The 24,938-nt window shown below is 37.3% G+C and overlaps 1 protein-coding gene across 1 annotated transcript in view; it reads right to left on the bottom strand.

The window, feature by feature from the left end:
- LOC121387641 (advillin-like) overlaps positions 1 to 19,732 on the bottom strand; it is an 82,728-nt gene extending 62,996 nt beyond the window's left edge. Inside the window, exon 1 of the mRNA XM_041518818.1 lies at positions 19,638 to 19,732. The gene's annotated coding sequence lies outside the window, so the exon portion shown is untranslated. The remainder of the gene's footprint in view (positions 1 to 19,637) is intronic.
- Positions 19,733 to 24,938: the final 5,206 nt, after the last annotated feature.

The following is a 24,938-nucleotide window of genomic DNA, read 5'->3' as shown; positions in this document are numbered from 1 at the left end:
GAAGTGAGTAAAGTGAACAGATATTATAATAATTTAATAATTATCACACACACGTACGCACGCACATACACACACAGTAATAATAATAATAATAATAATAATAAAATTAAAGCTATGACTTCAAATGCAGAAATGTTTTGTTGACGGAAGTATTTTTTATTGATAAGAATAATGCAATGTTTTCAATTTGCCAGTCTGCGGTAAGTATAAACAATTAAAAATGCCATGTAATTAAAAGTATTATTTTCCGTAAGGCACTTTTTAAACATACATAAACATCCCTCTATTTCCAAATTTTCTTAATGAATTTTACTCACCTGCTGCACGAAACATTGTCGTCTGCTACTATTGAAATAAACACAAGACAATTAGATCATCTCTATGTCAATCTATTTTTATGGATGTCCGAATGAATCCCCTGTCTTTATTTTATATGCACTATACATAGAATTATACTGGATCAGGATTAAATGACGTTCAGGTGTATATTACATCTTAAACTAACATCTATTTCACATCAAATGTAAAGTGGACATTGTTTTGAATAATACTAATAATAAACAAACAAAAACATCTCGAATGGCTGTCAGATTTACTCCCACCCTATCAAGGTACAAGTATTGACTATGTTTGCACTGGGCTATATGGTTTACAGGTGACAATCTGGTTAAAATGTATTTAATTGTGTTCTTTTTTATGTGTCTTATTAATATGGAATTTATGGACCACCATCAATCGTTTCCAGTTGTTTGGAGTTGTTTTTCTTGAACATTGGTCATTCACAACTTATCTGGATGTTCTGCATCAAAATACATACTGCATCAAAAAGGTTACAATATTACAGTATATGCACATGTAAGCTGAAACAAAAATCTCACTATATATTGAATTTAATGTTTATTTTTAATGATATATATCAGTGCTCAATTTTAAGGATTTTGGTTGCTTGCCCGGAGGGCAAGTATGGGTTCACATTGAGGTTGCCCCTCCAAAAATTTGGTTGCCCTGATTTTATCCGTATTTTGAAACTAGAGTTATATTTATATTCCAATAAAACAGTAACCAACAGGTTTGGAATTAATATGTTGTCAATGTAAAATGTAATATGTACTGTCTGACAATAAAATACATTACTTTTTAATAATGTTTTTAAATGTTTGTAGTTATACACATGTACACATAGGGCCTAATTGCTTAAGATTGTTGTGATTTGGCGACACATCAGCTATTTTCTAATCTAATGCACTCTATGTTCCAATGGAATGCACTGGAATGTTTACTATTCGGAATACTTCAGCTGATTACGATTTTTCCTGATGTCTCACAGAATCGGCCGAGGAGTTCCGAGTGGCAAACAAACCCACGTGATTTCGACTGATACTTTAGTAGAGGGGATGATTTTCCGTTTCAGATTTTGCCACATTCCGTTTCAGATTTTTGCAAATTCTGTGTGGTTTTTTTTTCCTTTTTGTGTGTTAATTAGTGTCATGTTTTATTATTATAAACTATATCCATTTCAGGGCTAGAAATGGAAAAAAAAATCTACATGCACCAGGTGCATGCTCAAAAAAAAAGTTACATGCACCATTAAACTTCTGCATGCACCAAAAATAAGGCAACTTCGTTTTTTGTTTTTATACGATGCTATTCGGAATTATTCGGCAATACCTATATTTATTTACTGGAACGTTATACAACTGCGTTTATTACTGATTCTTGATCAAATTTGAAAATTTCACCCAAAGTAAACGCCTTACAGAAATCTATAATAGGCCTATTACAAAAACGTACAAATATTTGTGTTTTGTATTAAGCAAGTTATCAACTTTTTTAACTCGATAAGATCTGTTGGTATAATATAAATTTGCCTACGGAATTCGACGAGAAGTTGCGATTGAAATAATCACTGGCTGACTTCGAGTCAACTACGCGAGTAACGCACCTGCACGTTCGCAATCATCTGATCAAGTGCCCATATCTGAGGTCGAAAATGTTCAAGGCAGTTACGGTGCTTTGTATTGATCACAGATCTGGCGGAGTTCAATTTGTCAGTGACGACAACAACTGTGTTATGCGCGTGGATACCCCAAAGTCGGTCTCGACCACCTTCCCTAATACCATTCACGGATATAACCGAGATATTGCCAGCAATTTCTGCAAATGTATTTCACGGAAATGACCGAAAGGGTGCCATTGTTGTAAGTAGGATTATGGGATACAAAATGGATGCGCCCATAAGATAAAAGTTATCGTTTTCATGTGGAGAACAGATTACGAAATACATACACAAAATTCAACAACTTGAGTCTGAATCTGGTAGACAACAGGATACTAGTATACGCAATACACAGTACTTGAAAAATATTAGCATGCACCACGTGGACCCAGTTTTAAAAGTTACATGCACACGCAAAAATCAGCATGCACCGGTGCATGTACTAACACTGCATTTCGAGCCCTGCATTGTGTTTTATTGTTCCAGCTCTGAGCTTGTTGGCTATTGCTATTTTTTAAATACCTGTAAACATTTTTGTTGACACAAACTTAAAAAAAGAAGAAGTTAAGTAATGTTTACTTGCCACTAATAAAGACTAAAAAAGTGATGTACCATATTTTCTGGCCTATTACACGCATTGGTGTATAAACCGCACCACTTGGTTTTAGACAAAGTTTCGACCTTCGTCCGTACATAAGCCGCAGATAAAACAAAGTTACAAACTTAATTACTGTTAATTATTGTTTGTATTTAATAATAATAAAGAGATCCATTCTCCCTTAAATTCAAACAATACATAATTGTTGATTGTGTGGCTTTCAGTTTCATTTCATTTAATGGATTATGGTTAAGATTCATAAACAAAACACACATTTGACAAACCCCGCTATTTTCATGAAAATATTAACAAGAACTTGGTAATGCATTGTTTGTAATCTTACATTAGTTGCCAAAAATATATAAATAAATAAATACATGATAACATTTTATTTGGTCCAGTATGATTACAAAACGTGAACCAAAAAAAAAAAGTGCACAAGTAAGAATTACTAGTACCCACTCGATTACACATGTATGTTTCTCTGTAACCTAACTAGCGTGCCGTGTGCACAAATTACATATTCAAACGTGGTCGGGTCAAGCTGGATATAGGCCAGCGGTAGTGAACCGACACTAAGCACTGTTCTATCAATCGTTTACAGTTTCGACATTGTTTTATAACTTTTAAATGAAGGCCTTTAAAAAACCAAAAAAAACCCAAAAAAACAACAACAAAAAACAACAATTGTTTAGAATTATGTATTCAGAACCAGTTTAAGGATTCGCGGGGCCAATAGCACAAATAACAGCGGGGCCCAATTCCCAAGATATATATTTTTCAACCCCTTTGGGGAGAGGGGAAAAATTACCTGGGGAAAATAAATGTACACAATTACTCACCGCGGGACCCCCTGAAGCGCGGGACGTAGCATGTGCTACATGCTATTTTTGTGTGCAATTTAGAAAACAATCGGTTCAGAAATAAATAATATGTATTAAATTCCATAGCATGAAAAAAGGTGTTCTCTGTGGGAGCGACTATAAATGTGAATTGCTTCTGTACAGACAGATTAACGAATATGCCCAAAGGTTTACGAAAATTATGTTTTCCAACGAAAGCGTTGTGTAAATCGGTTATGCTTACGAATCGTAATAAGTATTATTAAAAAATAATGAAATTGAACATACTAGAAATCTTGTTATATAAAAATAAACATTCTAAAATTGTATTAGTTTATGTTTATTTTTATATTTCAAATTAAATTTTACTGTGTAAAGTGACACGGGTAAACAGTCAACATGCTTTGTTACAAGCTTACAGCGTAACTTCCGAGAATGAACGGTTCTGGTAGTGTTTAGGCATACGAAAGTTGGCATACAAAAACACTATATGCGTATATTATTAATATTGAATCTTAAAACTACCAAAAAGATTTATAATGGTGCTTGAACCAGAAATACAACTTTTGAAGTTTTTTTTTTTTTAAATCACGAATACCGTTTCAGTTACTGAATTCCGCGATTCCGTCCGTGTTTTTCGTGATCGCGGAAAATCATCCCCTCTACTTTAGATAATGACAGCTTAAAAGCGATTGTGGGCAAGGAAACTGCACATTATTATGCGACACAACTCCTTTTGGTGTTTAAACAAAAGTCAGTCGTTCGACGGGCAATTAGTATCATAGAATTAAGTTGCCCGACTGAATATTAGGTCGTCACAGACGACCGGACGACCGTAAAAATTGAGCGCTGTATATACATTAGGTTATGTCTCTGTAAATAATATCAAGAAAAACATTGTTATTTTTACACTACCTGAGATCGTTGCTTATCTGCGTCAAAACCCATACCGCGAGGATATATATATTTTGTAGGAAATGATTTAGTTTTCATTATTTAGATTATAAACAGAAATAGGAGTAGAAATAGTGGTGTTGATTGTAGTTCGCAGAACAGGTAGACCCATGCAACCCGATACGATCCTAATTTGATGTTTGGTCTAACTTATGAATATTGTATATAACTTCTGGAAAAGTTGCTAAACTTTATGCTATGTATAATCATGTACGTTATAAAAATGTGCAATACTCGCATACCATATCGATATATAGGACTTCTCCCTATGCTTGTATATGTGTATCAAAGTACTAATGGTATCGCTAACATCTCGACCAATGTTCTCAGGTACAAAATACAAAATAGTAACCAAACACTATTGTACATACAGATACATGTTTACTTCAAACTAATCTTCATGTAAAGAAGAAGATGTCATCTTCTAAATTCTTCAAAACAAACAACGCAAAAGCATGTCAAATTTTACTTCCGCGTTTACATGTGACGTCAAAACTTTGCGCAGTTTCTGACGTCATGCTAAGTTGTAGGTTTTCGCGTGTGATGGTTCATAGTCTTAGAGAGGAAAAAACCGTTTGTTTTCTTTAACACCACTAGAACACATTGATTTATTAATCATCTGTTATTCGATGTCAAACATTTGGTCATTATTGATGTATCTATAGAGAAGAAATCTGCTACATTTTCCTATTAGTAGCAAGGAATCTTTTATTTGCACCATCCTACAGACAGGACAGCACATACCACAGCCTTTGATATACCAGTCGTGATGCACTAGAAATAACCCAATGATGGGGATCAATCCTAAACAGACCGTGCATCAAAATTGCCATGAAACTCAAATTTGATTTATAACGGTTACAGTACATGATAAAGCTATATACAAAATTTCAACTCAGTAACTTGTTACACTGTGAACCAAAATCCGGAAAACTGTATTTGGAACACTGTCTGACAAAAGTACATGTATTCCTCTCTGGTTGGACTGGTAGGGGACTAATAAATAAATAGATCTGAATGAGATGCAGCAATCAACAGCAGATGTTATAATATATACAAGGCTTCTAGATTATGATAGCCCCTCCAATGGCTAGTGATATTCAAGGTTGGGTTAGTAAATAACTACTATTGCCATGCCAGATGGCTAGTGAACAAAATTTGTCAAAGGTTGCAGTTAAAGTCTATTTTGTAAATATGAATATCCTTCCCCAATACTCAATGTTAGTGTTTTTGATCTCTATCTCCTTCTTCAGGTGAAATATCTGATTATTACTATAATTACTATTATTTAATAAGATTGTATTAACTTAAAGTAAAGTAGGGCTAGTGAATTTTTAATTGTGGCTAGTAAAAAAAAGAAAAAATCACTGATCCCATGGCTAGTGGATTTTATAAAAATTCTAGAAGCCCTGATATACATGTAGAATTATACCACTCTCGAAGCAATTAATGTGTACGTGTATGTAGAATTATACCACTCTTGAAGCAATTAATGTGTACGTGTACGTAGAATTATACCACTCTTGAAGCAATTAATGTGTACGTGTACGTAGAATTATACCACTCTTGAAGCAATTAATGTGTACGTGTATGTAGAATTATACCACTCTTGAAGCAATTAATGTGTACGTGTACGTAGAATTATACCACTCTCCAAGCAATTAATGTGTACGTGTACGTAGAATTATACCACTCTCCAAGCAATTAATGTGTACGTGTACGTAGAATTATACCACTCTCCAAGCAATTAATGTGTACGTGTACGTAGAATTATACCACTCTCGAAGCAATTAATGTGTACGTGTATGTAGAATTATACCACTCTCGAAGCAATTAATGTGTACGTGTACGTAGAATTATACCACTCTTGAAGCAATTAATGTGTACGTGTATGTAGAATTATACCACTCTTGAAGCAATTAATGTGTAGGTGTACGTAGAATTATACCACTCTCCAAGCAATTAATGTGTACGTGTACGTAGAATTATACCACTCTCCAAGCAATTAATGTGTACGTGTACGTAGAATTATACCACTCTCCAAGCAATTAATGTGTACGTGTACGTAGAATTATACCACTCTCCAAGCAATTAATGTGTACGTGTACGTAGGCCAAGTACAAACCCGGTGATTCACACCGACTCAGTTATGGTAACTTCACTTATTATAATTTAATACAGGCTAGCTAATACACCTGCTGGCCAATCCCAAATATGGCATATATTTGACAGATAATAAATTGTGTTTAAGCCAACCCTATTTATATTGCTCATAACCAATCATACAAAAAATTATTCATTCATTTATTCTTTAATTTTTCTGCATTTTCATCTTACTTCCTCCTCTTCGGTTCGGTTTTTTTTTCTTTTTTCTTTTTTCTTTCTTTCCTCCTCAGATCAAGACTTACTCATGCACAAGTAACAAAAATGATATGTATGTGCATGTATGCATATATGAGTGTATGGATATGTATATGTATATACATGAGTATGATACAAACACGTCAATGATTCAAGGCTCCCCCATCCATGACATTCTCACATTGATCTGGGGTTTTAAAAACATAAAAAGATTTTTAAAAACATATAAAAAACATACTAAAAAAAGAGTTTGTTTTATTTTGTTTAAAGACACCACTAGAGCACAATGATTTATTAATCATCATCTATTGGATATTACAAATTTTATGTTAACCAGACAGCATGTACACTACATACATGTACTACAGAAGAAGTTTGTTTTGTTTAACGAAACCACTAGAGCACATCGATTGATTAATCATCAGCTATTGGAATGAATGAATGAATGAATGTTTAACGACACCCCAGCACGAAAAATACATCGGCTATTGGGTGTCAAACTATGGTAATGCAAATAAATAAAGTGATGATCAACATCAATATAAAAATTCAAGACTTAAACAAAAACAGTGTAAAGAACTGTGCAAAAACACAAATATCACAGAATTTTACTGATATTGAATTTTACTCAAAACTTCAATTTTGTGCTGTATTGGCCATTCTCAAAGAGAATGTTACACCCCTGCACCACGGTGAGGTTACGGCACACGCAGGGGCATCAGCTATTGGATGTCAAACATTTGGTAATTCTGACTCGTAGTCATCAGAGGAAACCAGCTACATTTTTCTTAATGCAGCAAGGGATCTTTTATATGCAGTTTCTCACAGAAGAAAGCACATACCACAGCCTTTGACTAGTTGAGATGTACACATGTACTGGATGGAATGAGAAAAAACCCAATCAGTTGAATGGATCCACCGAGGTGGTTCGATCCTGCAGCGCAAGCACCTCAAGCGAGCACTCAACTGACTGAGCTAATCCCGTCCATTGTAGGAAAGAATTTTGATCATGATAGTGAGTATCCATGATGATGATAATAACAGGGCTCAAAACGGGCTGTGACCAGGTCGACAAATGTGACCAATCGCCTGTTTGGGCGTTAAATATTAAAAAAATAATGGCGTTATAGTCACCCAAATAATATTATCTTCTTTAGAGCTATAACATATGAGCCACTATTAATATTTGTATTCCACATTGAAATCTTGCTCGTGGTTCGCTTACCATAATTTGCCAACATGCATCATTATTTTTTGGGCCACCATATTTTTGGTGAGGTTCGAACCCTGTAAAAATGTACTATGATGGTTTCATTGAACGATTCCATAATCTGCATCTTACTGTCTTTGCTACATATTTTATGGTAGCCGAACTTGATACCGCATGTACAGTACATATACTACAGAGTATATATACAGAAACTGACAGCACCAGTCAGTGTACACAAAGTCACACAGTTGTTAATAAAAATCCTCGCATATTCAAATATTGCTAATGCTTAAGCAAACACTGTCAGAGTTCACTGAGACATGGATAACGGCCGCATTAGAAATGATCATCCGAGTGGAAGGAAGTGTTTTTACACCCACTACCCATAAATTAAAAAAATCTCAGTCTTTGTTACAAAGTTTGTCTTAAAGAAAATTCCCATAAATCTGCACACAGAAGTGTTTTTATTCAGCACATCCCAGGAGCCCATCCTAGTCTTGGGTGGGATTTAGCTGTTGTTTGAGCGCTCAACTGACAGGGGTCGAATTTTACGCTATTCCACTATTCCGAAAATAGTAAATTTCCAAACGGAATAGTAAAACAATTTTTCCAATATTCCGTCATGAAAGTTAAAATAAAGCACGGAATACCGAAAATCGCCTGCGACTATTCCGCTTACGCTTTTTCTTCAGCTACATTTTTCTGAAGAACAAATCCTCGCGCTACTAAGACCTTTCTCATGTACTTACCGGTACAAAATAAATGTCTTTTTGATCAAGACTAATATTTGGAGTGAGTTCGTTTGTAATTCCAGCTAGTATGCAATAATGCTTAGACTGGTATATAAACAATTGTTTGTTATGCAATGTGGTACAGGGCGACGTAGAACAGTCAGGAAAACTAGTGGTACATTAATAATTGAAGGGATAGTACATTTTTAGACGGAATAGTGTTTTTTGAAATTCACTATTCCTTTGGGATAGTGGTAAAAAAAAAAAAAAAATTCAACCTCTGACTGAGGTGCTTGGATCCTAGGATCAAAACTCCACAGTGGACCCATTGGGATCAGGTGACATGTGATTCACCTCGGCCAATGACGGAACCGCATGAGATGTTCAATTAAAAGAGCATAGGTCCTTCGGAAAAACCTCAAGCAAATCAGGAAATATATCCTTGACCTTTATACGTAGTCCAATCAATGACAGACATTCTGCTATCAAATTAGGTCTCACAGACCAATCAATCTTTTATATGCACTTTCCCATAGACAGGAAAACACATATCATGGCCTTTGTCCAGTTGTGCACTGGTTGGAACGAGAGAAAAAAAACAATCAGCTGAATGGATTCATGCACGAGGTGGTTTGATCCTGCAACACAAGTACCTCAAAGCGAACACTCAACAGATTTGAGTTAAATCCCACCCCTATAATCTTAGAGAGGAAACTCCCTGCATTTTATTTGTTGTTGGTTCAAGTGACACCACATTACCCATCACATGTCAGTGCACGCTGAAACCCAATAGCCGATGATTAATAAATCAAAGTGCTTTAGTGGTGTCAAAAAAAAAAAAAAAAAAATTCTCTTCTTTTTTTTTTCAAGTCAGTAGCAAGGGATAAATATAAAATATGTACTTTTCCACAGACAGGGAAGCACACAACAGGGCTTTGGTATCAGGCACAGCTCTAGCCCCCTTCCCACCTCAGGTGTCACTGATATCTACTTACTTGCCCCACGCCTGGATATTCCAGTCATGGTATACTGGTTAGGAGTGGAAAAAAAACAGCAATCATAGATTGTGTCCACTGAGGTGATTTGAACCTACAACGCGAACACCTCTGGCAAGCACTCTACCGACTAAGCTAGATCCCGACCCAATATGACAGCTAAGAGTATTAACTTATAAATGAGTGACCTGGCAGAGCTGACGGTACAGGTATTCAAGCTGGAGTTAAACCAAAACACACAGAACTGCCCCACTGCTGTAAAGAACACAGTTTCCAAACAAGGACAATTTACAGAATTCCTTTTTTCATGTGAACTTCGGGATGGAGAAATTAGTTTTCCTCTGGAGTGCAAACAGGACTCATTTACAAGCACGGTTTGGCAAATATTTGACAATGTCATTAGGCTGCAAGATTCTGGAGTAACATGTTCAGGTATATTCACAGTGTGTAGGTTTACTTTTCTGGGTTTTTTTATATATCACTACATGTATAACGTGTGTGTGTCCGAGTGTCTGTCTGTCTGTATATATGTACGTACAGGTAGGCCTACATCACACAGTTCACAGGGTTGGACCTATAGCTCATCCTCCCATCCTCAAACACTTCCCCATGACTAGCATTTCAAAGTTAATGGATTGTGCTATCCTGTCTGTGAGAACGTGCATATGAAAGATCCCTTGCTGTCAATGGAAAAATGTAGCAGGTTTCCTAGAAAATTACATGTATATGTATATGTATAGATATGTCTGAATTATTGAATGGTTGACATCAATACTACAACAGCTGATTATTAATAAATGTATCGGTTTAACACATCACATATAATGCACACATACATTTAAGGATTGTCTGCTATTTCGGTTACGTTCATTTGGGTATGAACAAAAAAAAGTATCCGCAAACTGTGTGAATCAGATGAACATAAAAGAAATAACAGACAATACTTATAATTAAATTATTTGTTCACTTCCGTCATTTTGATTTATCAAATTTATATACATGTGTACATGTACATGTATGTGTTAAATTTAATAACACCAATAGAGTACATTGAATAATTAATTATCGGCTATTGGATGTCAAACATTTGGTAACTATGACACATAGTCACCAGAGGAAACCCACTACATTTTTCCTAATGCAGCAAGGGATCTTTTATATGCACTTTCCCACAGACAGGAAAGCAGTGATAGAAATAAACAATGTTTTACTAGTCCACCATACGAATACATCAAGAAATCTACTTGTCCGCCAATATTTTCCTTTGTCCAAATAAATGGCTTGTTTTATTCAAGTACCAGGATGATGCTTGTGATTGCTCAAAACGAAACAAATGGACAAGTGCTTATTTCGAACACTGGAAAGCACATACCACATTGACCAGTTGTGGCACAATGGTTAGAACGAGAAAAAACTAATCAGTTGAATGGATCCACCTGGGTGGTTAGATCCTGTGACACAAGCACCTCAGGCGAGCACTCAACCGACTGAGTTAAAACCTGCCGTGTATATACTGACTGTAGTAAAAAGGCCTTAATATGGACATCAGTCTGGCCAATCCCAAACCGCTGTATATATTTGCTTGCGGAATAAACATTGTTTAAACCAACCTTTAAGGTGTTTACAACATGAATACCTGTCAAGAGTGGAAACACTAATATGTTAGTTATGTACTGATGGCCTAAGGCAATACTAACCTTCAAGATAATCTTGACAGGTCAGCTAGAAAAAACCCAGTTAAATGTCTTGACCTAATTCGTCTGATTTCTTCTGTTTAAATCTGTTTGGTTTTCTGACATAAATGTTTAGTTCAAAAAGATAAAATGTCTTGACCTATAGTTTGTCTGATTTCTTCTGTTTAAATCTGTTTGGTTTTCTGACATAAATGTTTAGTTCAAAAAGATAAAATGTCTTGACCTATAGTTTGTCTGATTTCTTCTGTTTAAATCTGTTTGGTTTTCTGACATAAATGTTTAGTTCAAAAAGATTAAATGTCTTGACCTATAGTTTGTCTGATTTCTTCTGTTTAAATCTGTTTGGTTTTCTGACATAAATGTTTAGTTCAAAAAAATAAAATGTCTTGACCTATAGTTTGTCTGATTTCTTCTGTTTAAATCAGATTTGTTTGCTGCATAAATGATCAGTGTTAAAAGATAAACATCTTGATCTAGTTTGGTCTGATTTCTTCTTGCTGTTTAAATTTGATTTCCTACACTGACATAATGTTCAGTGCAAAAAGGGACAGGATTTCAATAGCAGGGTGTTCTTTATCTTTGAAAAATGTTGTAGGAGGCTGGAGAAAAGTAGGTGGTTCAATCTTACAACACAAGTTAAAAGTTTGTTTTGTTTAACAATACCACTAGAAAACATTGATTGATTAATCATCGGCTAGTGGATGTCAAACATTTGGTAATTCTGACACAGTCATCAAAGGAAACACTGTATTTTTCTTAATGTAGTATGGGGTCTTTTATATGCACTTTCCAACAGACATCATATGCTTACCATTTGTGACACCCAATAGTCGATGTGTATTTTGGTGCTGGGGTGTCGTTAAACATTCATTAATTTATTCATTTCCAACAGACAGGAAAGCACATTCCATGGCCTTTGACCACAGCCTTTGGAACGAGCAAAAAAACCAATCAGTAGAATGGATCCACCGAGGCAGTTCGATCTTGTGACGTAAGCATCTCAAGCGAGTTTCAACCAACTAAGCTAGATTCCACCCCCTACCACTGTCGTAGGGTCCACTCAACAATTATGTAATGCTCTCATTGGGTGAGGTGGCATCATGGGATGCATTATCAAATATTATGGCAGAGGAATGAAGGTGTTTGTCAGGAGTTATTTAACATTTTCAAAACAATGTTTCATTTTATCCATGAATAGAATTAAATACATGAATAGAATCAAATACAGCCAGTCATTGTATTTGTGTTCGCTAAGGAGGTTTGTTCCAGAAATGTGAATACTGGAAACGATGAAAGAAAAAAATTATTGATTTATGTTTCCAATATTTTTAATCATGGATTTAGTTTCCTAGTGTTGCATAATACACACGGTTTCTGCCAGAGAGTAAAATGGGTATGGCACCATGACCAAACTTAATTTTTTTTTAGTTAACATTTTAACAAAATTAATGACTCATCATTACTGTATGATTTTCTTAACCCTAACCCCATACCCTGTTGACAAAGAAAACACCCAATCAGTTGACTTTGGTTGCAATACAATGTTGACCGAATAGTTAGGTGAAACTACCCGATGGGTCAAACACTTTCTCGAGCACTGACTGGGTTTGAGCCAACGGGATTTCAACTGTACATACATGTAGGCTATATAGATATAAATGTAAATTACCAAATGAATGATAAACACTACAAAATAATATACAGGGTTTGACAAATCCACCAGCCATTGGTTGTCCAGTGAATTTTTGGTCTTGGTTAGTGGAAATTATCAACTGTATTGCTATAATACATAGTTTACTAGCTAAAGCGTCTGTGAGGGCTAGTGACTTTCTCATGCATTTGTCAAACACTGTAATACAGTTCAAAATGTGCTTAATTATTAAATTACTTTCTTTTGTCATAATAACTTCCACAATTTTCTTCACGGAACAGAAAGAAAGAAAGAAATGTTTTATTTAACGACACACTCAACACATTGTATTTATGGTTATACATGTATGACATCAGACATATGGTTAAGAACCACACAAATACTGAGAGAGCTAACACCGCTGTCGCCACTTCATGGGCTACTCTTTTCAATTAGCAGCAAGGTATCTTTTATATGCACCATCCCACAGACAGAATAGTACATACTACAGCCTTTGATATATACCAGTCGTGGTGCACTGGCTGAAACAAGAAATAGCCCAATGGGCTCACAGACCAGATACAAAATACTTGTAAACATACAACTAGAAATTGTAAACGTAACGATGAGGTGTTTGGTGAATCTGTTTCATGGACAGATAAGCCAGACAGATAATGCGGAGGTGTGTACTTGCTAAGACAACTTAACACATTGGTTCCAGGTATCGATCAGCCAGCAGTTCTTCACATGCAATTACTACAGAACAAGAAGCCAAGAAACACATACTTGCACAACTCTCAGTAAGTATACAGTACGGGGGTTTTATCTTCAAAGATTTTATCTGACACCCAAACCAATGGCCTTGTGAATTTAAAATAAATAAATAAATAAATTCAAATCATACATCCGATGTTAAAGTTAGTTTCTAAGTTTATTTTGTTTAACAACACCACTAGAGCATATTTAGTGTTTTCCCAAGCTTGTTTTAGCATGGTGCAGCACCATGCCTCAATAGTATAACACCATCTTGCCTTAATCAGCACCATGCTGCCTTGAGATTAAACATGCCTTTTTCAGTAATTAATTCTAAAATTGCCTTTATAAAACACCAAAAAAAGGTATTATTAATTAATAAAATATGCCTTTTATATCTTTTGCCATTCATTTATTAAAGCAAGCACATAAATTACATTAATGTTTATTTCAATTAATTTTTGTGTATTTTTAATAATAATAAAAAAAAGTGCCCTGAAAATGGTGAAAATGCCTCAAAAGTGTTTGGTCTACCATGCCTTGCCTAATTTCTAGGGAAATCACTAATCATGTTACAAGAATTCTTCACTTAATTGGATTTTTGTCCGCTCAACATGTACATGTACTTTTATGTAATAAAACATGGGTGTCTCCACATTTCCTTTTTCATTGTGTAAGCATTGAACGCTATTCACTTTCCGATTCACTGGTATAATATTGTTACCATTGTGTCCCCTACAGGCGTATACTGCTCTACGCCTTAAAAGCACATGTATATAAAAGTAATAAAGCCACATTCACTCTGACAAGCCTGATGTTTTGTCAAGAGTCATCAAACCACCCATTCAGCGTTACGGTATGAGACTATTGTAGAAATTCAATATAAACATGTATGTATATATCACTACACTGGAACAGGGGCGGGACACGGCCCAGTGCATGGTAAAGCACTAGCCTGATGTACAATCCATCTAGGATCCATTCCCATCGGTGGACCCATTGGGCTATTTCTCATTCCAGCCAGTGCACCATAAGTGGCATACCAAAGGCTGTGGTATGTGCTATACTATCTATGGTATATTGTCTGTGGTATGGTACTACTTAACAGCCAGCTTAGAATCGATCCCCATCAGGCATTTTATCATTCCAGCCAGTGCACTACGGCTGGTATATATCAAAGACTGTAGTATATACTATCCTGTCTGTGGTATGGTACTACTTAACAGCTTAGAATCGATCCCCATCGGGCAATTTATCATTCTAGCCAGTGGACCACAGCTGGTATATATCAAAGACTGTAGTATATACTATCCTGTCTGTGATATGGTACTACTTAACAGCTTAGAATCGATCCCCATCGGGCAATTTATCATTCTAGCTAGTGGACCACAGCTGGTATATATCAAAGACTGTAGTATATACTATCCTGTCTGTGGTATGGTACTACTTAACAGCTTAGAATCGATCCCCATCGGGCAATTTATCATTCTAGCTAGTGGACCACAGCTGGTATATATCAAAGACTGTAGTATATACTATCCTGTCTGTGGTATGGTACTACTTAACAGCTTAGAATCGATCCCCATCGGGCATTTTATCATTTTAGCCAGTGGACCACAGCTGGTATATATCAAAGACTGTAATATATACTATCCTGTCTGTGGTATGGTACTACTTAACAGCTTAGAATCGATCCCCATCGGGCAATTTATCATTCTAGCTAGTGGACCACAGCTGGTATATATCAAAGACTGTAGTATATACTATCCTGTCTGTGGTATGGTACTACTTAACAGCTTAGAATCGATCCCCATCAGGCATTTTATCATTCTAACCAGTGGACCACAGCTGGTATATATCAAAGACTGTAGTATATACTATCCTGTCTGTGGTATGGTACTACTTAACAGCTTAGAATCGATCCCCATCGGGCAATTTATCATTCTAGCTAGTGGACCACAGCTGGTATATATCAAAGACTGTGGTATGTACTATCCTATGGGATGGTGCATATAAAGATCACTTACTGTTAATGGAAAAATGCAGAAGATTTCCCCTTTACAACTACATGTCACAATTACCAAATGTTTAACATCCAATAGCCACTGATTAATAAACCAATGTGATCTAGTGGTGTCATTAAACAAAACAAACATTCCTATGCTGCTACATGTACTCACTTCATAATGGGACAGGAAGGAAGGAAGGAAGGAATTTGATATTTAATGATGACTTAACACATTTTAATTTATGGCTGTATGGCCTCAGACAAACATGTATGATTTCAAGGATTACTCAGATAATGAGAGGAAACATGTTGCCATCAAGCAATGGGCTACTGGAAACAAGACTGACCCGAGTGAGAGGAGGGCTTTGGAGTGTGTGTGAACAATATTTTAGTGTATTATGTAACAGGGCTCCAACTTAACGATGGCAATTGCCGTCATTAAGATATAAATTGCTGCACATAGAGAGCATCACCTACAGCACCGTTGTGCAGTCGATAAAGCTCCTGAACAAAGACAAAATGTATACACCTGGTGTACATTATCTGTCAATATTTAACAATTTGCACACTTTATAAATATGTCTACATATAGCAAAATAACCTTTCAGTCATGTTTATTTGCTGCCAGTGTCACTTTTTAACAAAAAATGCTCTAGTCAGGCTGAAAAATGCCATCAGTGAGCTGTTTCGCCCAAAGCAATTATTTTAAAATTGCCGTGGGAAACAAATTCTTAAGTTCGAGCCCTGATGTAATTAAAATAGTAATTACAGAGTCATACAGAACAGTGTTCGAGATTAACAGTATCCCGATATCCCGGGGATACCAGAATTTAATTTTGGATACCAGACTTCAAGAACCCATTCTCAGGTGGGACACCAGATTTTGAAATGTTAGTATCCAACTGGGATACTGCCAACAAATTTTAATCTCGAACACTGTAGAATGGATGTGGCTTACACGTGTATGCAGTCCAGCACAAAAGATATTGAAATACATCACATTCAATGAGAGACATCTAGACTGAAGGTGTGTGATGTACATGTCTCAGGGCTAGCTCTGGGCGAGCAAAACAATTCGCCAAATTGTCTATTAAACTTCAAAAATTGCCGAAATCGACAGATATTTTCTTTAAAATGTCAATTATTACATGAAATTTATTTCGCCAAATTAAAATAAAATTCGCTAACTGCTTTCAAAATTCACAATTGGCGAATTTTACGAGTGCCAGAGCTATAGCCCTGTGTCTGAAAAATGCATGCAGCCAGTCACAAAGAAATACGTGTGTCCATTCTACAGTGTTCGAGATTAAGAAATACTTGTATATGGTGTATGCCTAAAATGCAGAAGCATCAGTTGAGACTGCATGCAAGTCTATATGACCCGTAACATAATCACACGGTAAACAGTAGATGAGATAATCATACATACATACATAAGATATATACTCTCTTGAAAAAGGGGCGAGACGTAGCCCAGTGGTAAAGCGCTCGCTCAATGTGCGGTCGGTCTGGGATTGATCCCTGTCGATGGGCCCATTGGGCTATTTCTTGTTCCAGCCAGTGCACCACAACTGGTATATCAAAGGCTGTGGTATGTACCTTGCTGCTAATCGAAAAGAGTAGCCTATGAAGTGGCGACAGCGGGTTTCTTTTCTCAATATCTGTGTGGTCCTTAACCATATGTCTGACGCCATATAACCGTAAATAAAATGTGTTGAGTGCATCATTAAATAAAACATTTCTTTCTTTCTCTTGAAACATTATCTGCAATTTTTTGTATGGTTTTAGCAGGTGGATTTCTTTCATTTGCTAGGTCTAACAATGGACTGCCTTTTGCAGACTGGTATTTCGAGCCATGACTGTTGTATGTATACCGGTCATAATGATAAGCGACAGTACTAAGTTAAAAAAAGTATTATTTTCACATAAAAATACCCAGTAACAATGTACAGCTTACAAACTAGCAAAATTAATACATACGTATGCATAATCATAAATGTATAACAAACATGTAGAAAATAACAACCCAATATGAATACAGGTATAGAATTTGTATTGAATGCATAATGGGTAATGCTGTCTGATTTCTTTTACTCTAGAATAATCTAGAAAGGAAAAGAATCGCGGTGTTGAATATAACGTACAAGCACATTTTAAACCATTCTAAACTGTAAGCAATCACCTATAACAGTATCTAGGTCCAGGGTAGCCAATGACTGTAGTAGCATGTTCCCGAAACCCCTATAGAGATTGCTCCTGTAGCATTGTATTAAATTCATTATCGTCTAGTGTAAGTGTCGGGTACTCGGGTCTGGGTCGAGTTTGACCCTCAAGTCCAATATTTTGGACTCGTGGTGGCCCTACTGACAATGACGGCCCCTACAAAGTTAAACAAGTATCTTTGAATAATATTTTGAAATAGCCTGGTCAGCTATACACAGTTTGGACCCCACTGTTTATAATGCTAGTCTTAGACTACCAACTGCCAGCAGAAAGTTGGCCAACTTTCTGCTGTCATGACTTCTATAACTGCAGGCCTTCGGACTTTATGGAAACGGTCATTTTCGGTACCATGTTGATAAAATCTCGGAAACGAAATTTTGTTTCCCATGATTATTATATCGAGTACGACTATTCAACAGAATCTAAACACAGTTTCTGATGGGTTCCCATAATCACAAGGCATGAACCGAAAAAGTGTTTCCCATGAAATCCTATGACCTGCAAATGTCCAGTTGCTATAGTGCTCTTACAACTATTATTGTTGTATAACCCATTTGTTGTAAATCTGATGATAGATCGCACCTGTCTTAAGTCGGGAGTTGGGGAAATTATAAAGCAACTGTTGATGGACAACTTTCTGCTGACAGTTGGTTGTCTGATCCTAGCATAAGTTTTACATATATACATACATGTATAACACATGATTTGTTCTGTTGACCACAATGTTGTTTTTGTGTTGGGTTTTTTTACCAGCATAGTCATGGGAGACATGATCTCCCCTATATCATACTTCTTTTTACACCTACCACTTCTCACATTTGACCAGTGCCGTGTAATTGACCTGTGTAAATACAGAGTTGGTGGCCCCACCCCCAATATCAAAACCTGGCTACATATTTTTGAAGTTACAAGTATATCATTTATGTATGTATCTTAGGACTATGACATTATAAAACCATTCATGGTTGGCTATGACATCATTACGATATTACATAGTTTTAAAATATTGTAGGCATACTAGCACTATGATACCCATAGGCCTAATAAATAATCATAATGACTAGGTTATTTCAACTATTTTTCACTAATAAATTTCAGACTGAATTGTAAACATATATTTATCTATAGGCCTATTATAAATGTGTTTCAGTTTTAATTTAAAAAGAATAAATAAATAAATAAATAATAAAAATTGTGACCCTGGATTGACTTGAAGGTTGTTGTAATGATGTTAGTATATATACAGAACGGCATTCCTGTACTAGCTTCCAAACGGATAATCGTATTAGGTAAATATACACGTAATCAGACAACTATTTTACCGGACCGTGGCTAAATCTATGCGGCTAAAATACATAGGAAGATTAACCGCTACACCATGAAAAACGCACCCCCGCCAATAAGAACACCAAACAGTCATTAACCCACTTCTAAAGAAGAAAAAACTGTCATCTGCTAGCGACTATTCATTCGCACCTGATAAACAGGTATGGCATTTCGCCATGTTTTCAATCTTGTTTAGAAAACCGGATTTGGAGACGAAATTAATGCAAACAAATACACTTTTTTCGTATATTATACAATTCAGCAACGGCCAATATCTTCTCGACTAAGCAATTTAAGGTTTAAAAAACTGACTTACCTTTGCACGGAGGTTAAATTTACAGATCTAAATTCACTCGGCTTTCACCTGTTTGGTGGGACACGCTTGCAGTTATCGTACTTGGCAAATTTCAATGTGAAACGTCAGCTAAAAATAGATGAAAGTAGCCGCGTCACACCTGTCATCTTTGCGAATGCGCGACGACGGATTTCTCATGTAGTTCTGCCATCACACGAACAAACGTGCTTGTAGTAGTTTAAGCTGAGATTAACGGCCCTAAAATAGTAATTGTTTTTGTTTTGTTTCTATTTTATCATTAAAGAAAAGTCACTGGTCGCTGTCTCATAAGTCTAAAAATACGATGTAACTGTTTTGTTTTCTTTTGTTGCAGCGCCGACAACAGAAACTACATTTTGCATATATTTCACAGGCGTCGGAAGAGGGGAGTGTGTGTGTGTGTGGGGTGGGGGGGGGGGGGGTGCAGAGGGTTCCTGCTATCAGACAAAAAATAATTAATTCGTTGCTTAACCCAGTTGAAAATCAAATTTATATGTAGTTCCCTTCTCCCAGTTGCATGTGGATTTAGGGCCTATTTTAGTTTTAATTGAGAAGTGTATTTTTAACATTACGTTTGCGTTTAATAATTTAAAATTGAATAATATAACTGATCAAAGACAGTACTTATGCAAATAAAAATCACGAATAATCATATTTAAATAGATAAAATAAATAAATGCATCCACTAAACACGGGGAATTCACGGCACTGCTTACTTCGAGGAGTGCAGACCCCAGCAACTGCCTGGATATGCGCCTGAGACCTAAGGAACAGGGACATGCTAGGCTCGTAGGAATCGGAGAAGCGGTGGGGTAGGGGGCGTGTCCACAACACTCAGATAAAAAATTATTGTTTCTTTTTTGTTGTCTCTGTGTGTGTTTTGGTCCTATTTTATTTTAATTTGTTTTCAAAGTTTAAAAAAAGGGCTTGTGCCCCCCCCCCCCCCCCCAATTCCAGGCACGGCGGAAGTATGTAGACATTGGAGGGGCTGACAGATCGAGGGCGCAAAGTTTTCTGTAATATTTTGAAAACTAGATGTCATGAAATGCAATTTCCTTCCTTCAACAAGTAAAATTCATCTCTGCCTTAATTTATTACGGTACCAATTTGATTCAGAGCTAGAGACAAGCCACCACACCCCACCCACCCCAGCCGTCCCTTGCTCCGCCGCGCCTGAACTCACTAGAGATTGTGCCCCATTCTAGATATTGGATGGAATTATTATTTAACGTGCACATTCAGAGCAAGCTGTTGTAGCGCACGCCTGTCCTGGGCACAGATGCCGGCCCCGCCCGGCTCCTCCGTCCAGGACAGGAAAGGTGAGGGTGGGAAGGAGGGGGAACCGCCTGCACTGGCAGGTACAAGGAGCACCAGCAGTCCGACTGTAGCCGGTAACAGGCTGTGGGTGGTATGGTGCTATGGAATTTGGAATGTCCTGTAGGATTAAGCCAACGAGAATGGGTGCGCATTTTGATGGAGCTTAGGCGTAATTTTCAACGGTAGAGAATATCTTCCCTACGGACGTATATGTCTATAATAAGCTTTATGCAGCCCATCTATCCTGACCCTCTACGTTCAGTAGGCTATTTGACTGCAGTGTTCGTTTGGAAGAGCCAGAACTTAGCGATCATTTGTAGAGCGCTTTCCTAAGGTACGATGAGTCGCAGGATCCATCACCGTCAATGGACTTGTGTAATTTTTGTTTGGTTGGTTTTTGTTGGTTTATTTCGACCAGTCTCAACAAAAAAAAGTTCAAGTTTTGTTGTTGCTATTGTTGTGGTGTGTGTGTGTGTGTGTGTGTGTGTGTGTGTGTGTGTGTGTGTGTGTGTGTGTGTGTGTGAGTGTGTGTTGTTTTTAGTGCGGGTTATGTTTTGTTTTTGGGGTGGGGGTGTTTTGTTTGTTTGTTTATTTAACGACTAGAGCATGTTGGTTAATTAATCATCTGCTATTGGATTTCAAACATTTGGTAATTTTTACACATTGTCTTCAGAGGAAACCCTCCAAAACAAATTCAAGTAGCAAGAGATCTTTTATATGCACTTTCCTACAGACAGAACAGCACATACCGCAGCCTTTGATATTCCAGTCTTGGGTCACTGGTCGGGACGAGGAAAACCTAATCACAGAATGGAAGGAAGGAAATGTTTTATTTAACGATGCACTCAACACATTTTATTTACGGTTATATGGCGTCGGACATACGGTTAAGGACCACACAGATATTGAGAGAGGAAACCTGCTGTCGCCACTTCATGGGCTACTCTTTTCGATTAGCAGCAAGGGATCTTTTATATGCACCATCCCACAGACAGGATAGTACATACCACGGCCTTTGTTACACCAGTTGTGGAGCACTGGCTGGAACGAGAAATAGCCCAATGGGTCCACCGACGGGGATCGATCCTAGACTGACCGCGCATCAAGCCCCTAATCACAGAATGGGTCCAGTGACAGCCGGTTTATCCTAATAGCACATGTAGCACGTGCTACGGGCACCGTGCTTTAGAGGGACCCGCGCTGATGTATACATTTATTTTCTCCAGATCATTTTTCCCCCTCTCCACGAGGGGGTTGAAAAAATATATATCCTGGGAAGGGCGCCCAGCTTTTAGGTATTTGTGGTACAGGCCTCGCGGATCCTTAAACCGGCTCTGTCCACCAAGATGAACTGATCATTGGACCTACGCACCTCAGGCGGATGCTCTACCGACTGAGGTAGATCCCTTTCCTGCAACTAGACTAAAGTAGGCCTATATAAAAGGGCATGGTATTTACTGTCTATGTGAAAAAACCCAAACTCGACGGCCTTGAGTTTAATACACGACCCCAGTACTAATAACACGATCCCACTAGCTCGAGTACTCTGCCGTCCGGTCAGTGCACCACGACTGGTACACAAAGGCCGTGGTATGTGCTATCCTGTCTATGGGATGGTGCATATAATAGATCCATTGCTGCTAATCGAAAAGAGTAGCTAATGAAGTGACGACAGCGAGTTTCCTCTCTCAATATCTGTGTTGTCCTTTACCGTATGTCCGACGCCATATAACCGTAAATGAAATGTGTTGAGTGCGTCGTTAAATAAAACATTTACTTCTTTCCTTCCTTCTCCCGTCTGAACGCCAGACGAACATTTATTTGGACGGTTATGATCGCTCTCCCAGCCAGAGATAAAACTCTATAGCAAAACAAATGTGTTAGAAAACAATAGAGTGCGCCGTTAAATAAAAGATTTCCTTCTTCTTCTATAGCAAAAACACGGAATGCCTACTACTGAGTAGACAAAAATTCCTTCTCTAAAGCAACAACAGCTCTATGTTTGACCCTAAATACCATTTTCATTTCATTTTAACTTATTTCCATGCTTATATCCAATTAAGGTTCAAGCACGCTATCCTGGGCACACACACCTCAGCTATCTGGGCTGTACGTCCAGGACAATGAGTTAAATTGTTAGTGGTTAGTGGGAACGTAGAGGGTGTAGTGGTCTTACACCTACCCACCGAGCCGTTAAAACTCGCTCTGGGTGGGAGCCGGTACCGGGCTGCGAACCCAGTACCTACCAGCCGTATGTCCAATGGCTTAACCACGACACTAGAACAGAACAGAACAATAACTACAAATAGGTTTTCAGGGAAAACACGCTTTGTTTATAATATTGATAAACTGACTTTTCTTATTGTGCCAGCATTTTTGCATTTAAACAGCTGTGCGAATTTAATGACACTGGGCCGAATAATGTAGAATTTCTTTAAATGTATTTGTCTTTCATCGTTAAACTTTTCACATATCAATAAATAGTGAAACTCATCTCCGATGTCGTTCGAGAAGCATAATGAACATATTCGATTTTCACGTGGTATATTAGACCATCGCCGTTTTTTAAGAGGTAAAAAATTATTGGAAAAACGAAATCGTAAAAGTGTGATATAATTCTTCCTGCTTATAATATATTAAAGTAAGCTTCAAACTCTGTGTTTTCTTTAATGTCTATAATATGTTAAGCTTTTAGTATTTTGCATCACTTCATTGTGCCGAGGCCGGTAAATACCATTACACTGACCCTGACCGACCAAATGTCCGTCAAGATCTCGATCAATAAATAAATAAATAAATCCACCAATCAATCCACCAATCAATCAATCAATAAATCATTCAATCCACCATTTGACTCCATCCGCTGACATCCACTAAAGGTTCAAGAACGACTGTTTTGGGCACATACTCTGAGATGCCCCGTATACATAGGTAGCAGTATACAGTTAGCTCCCTTGTGCGCAAAGAGTTCGCTTGTTGGTTTTTCACAGATCCATGTTTGTAGGCTAATTATTTTCAATAGGAAGTAAATTATTAAGCTTAGTGATAGCCAAGGAGTTATTTTTAAAAATGACAATTTATTTGTTACCAGCATGTGCAAATGGTTTAGCTGTTATGAGGCTTGGTATTCATACACCGGGTGACAAAAGTGGGGCGCGATAATTTTGGGTAATTTTCAAACAAGCTGATTTTGTAAAAAACTGAATAGCTAAACCTTTATTCAAATGAGGGTTTTTGTAAGGTTTGGTGAGCAAAGTTTCCATAAATATATGTGTGGTATCCGGCAACTCTCGCTTGGGAGGGGCGAGACGTAGCCCAGTGGTAAAGCGCTCGCTTGATGCGCGGTCGGTTTGGAATCGATCCTCGTCGGTGGGCCCATTGGGCTATTTCTCGCTCCACCCAGTGCACCACGACTTGTACATCAAAGGCCGTGGTATGTGCTATCCTGTCTGGGATGGTGCATATAAAAGATCCCCTGCTGCTAATCGGAAAGAGTAGCCCATTAAGTGGCGATAGCGGGTTTCCTCCCTCAATATCTGTGAGGTCCTTAACCATATGTCTGACGCCATATAACCGTAAATAAAATGTGTTGAGTGCGTCGTTAAATAAAACATTTCCTTCCTTCCTCCCGCTTGGGTGTGGTTTGTATGGGTGTGACCATTGTCAAAAATGCACTTCAAAAGCATGCAGTTTGGACACATTATGATGAAAGGAACACAACTAATTTATCTAAAAATATATGAAATAAGTCCTCTTTATAATTATGACCCTTTTTGTAATTTCCTTGAGACTAAAAATACTCGTATCTTTATTTATTTTTAAACCATAGGTGGGCATTTAGGATGCCATGAGCTGATATACATAAATCTCAGCACGAGCGTAGGAAGGTGCCAAAAAGTGTGTGTGTGTGTGGGGGGGGGGGGGGGGGGGGGAGCACACTTTTATATTTATACACTTTTACACTAT

This window comes from Gigantopelta aegis, chromosome 13, assembly GCF_016097555.1.
Source record: "Gigantopelta aegis isolate Gae_Host chromosome 13, Gae_host_genome, whole genome shotgun sequence".
NCBI lineage: Eukaryota > Metazoa > Mollusca > Gastropoda > Neomphalida > Peltospiridae > Gigantopelta > Gigantopelta aegis.
This window is presented reverse-complemented; position numbering and strand designations above follow the sequence as displayed.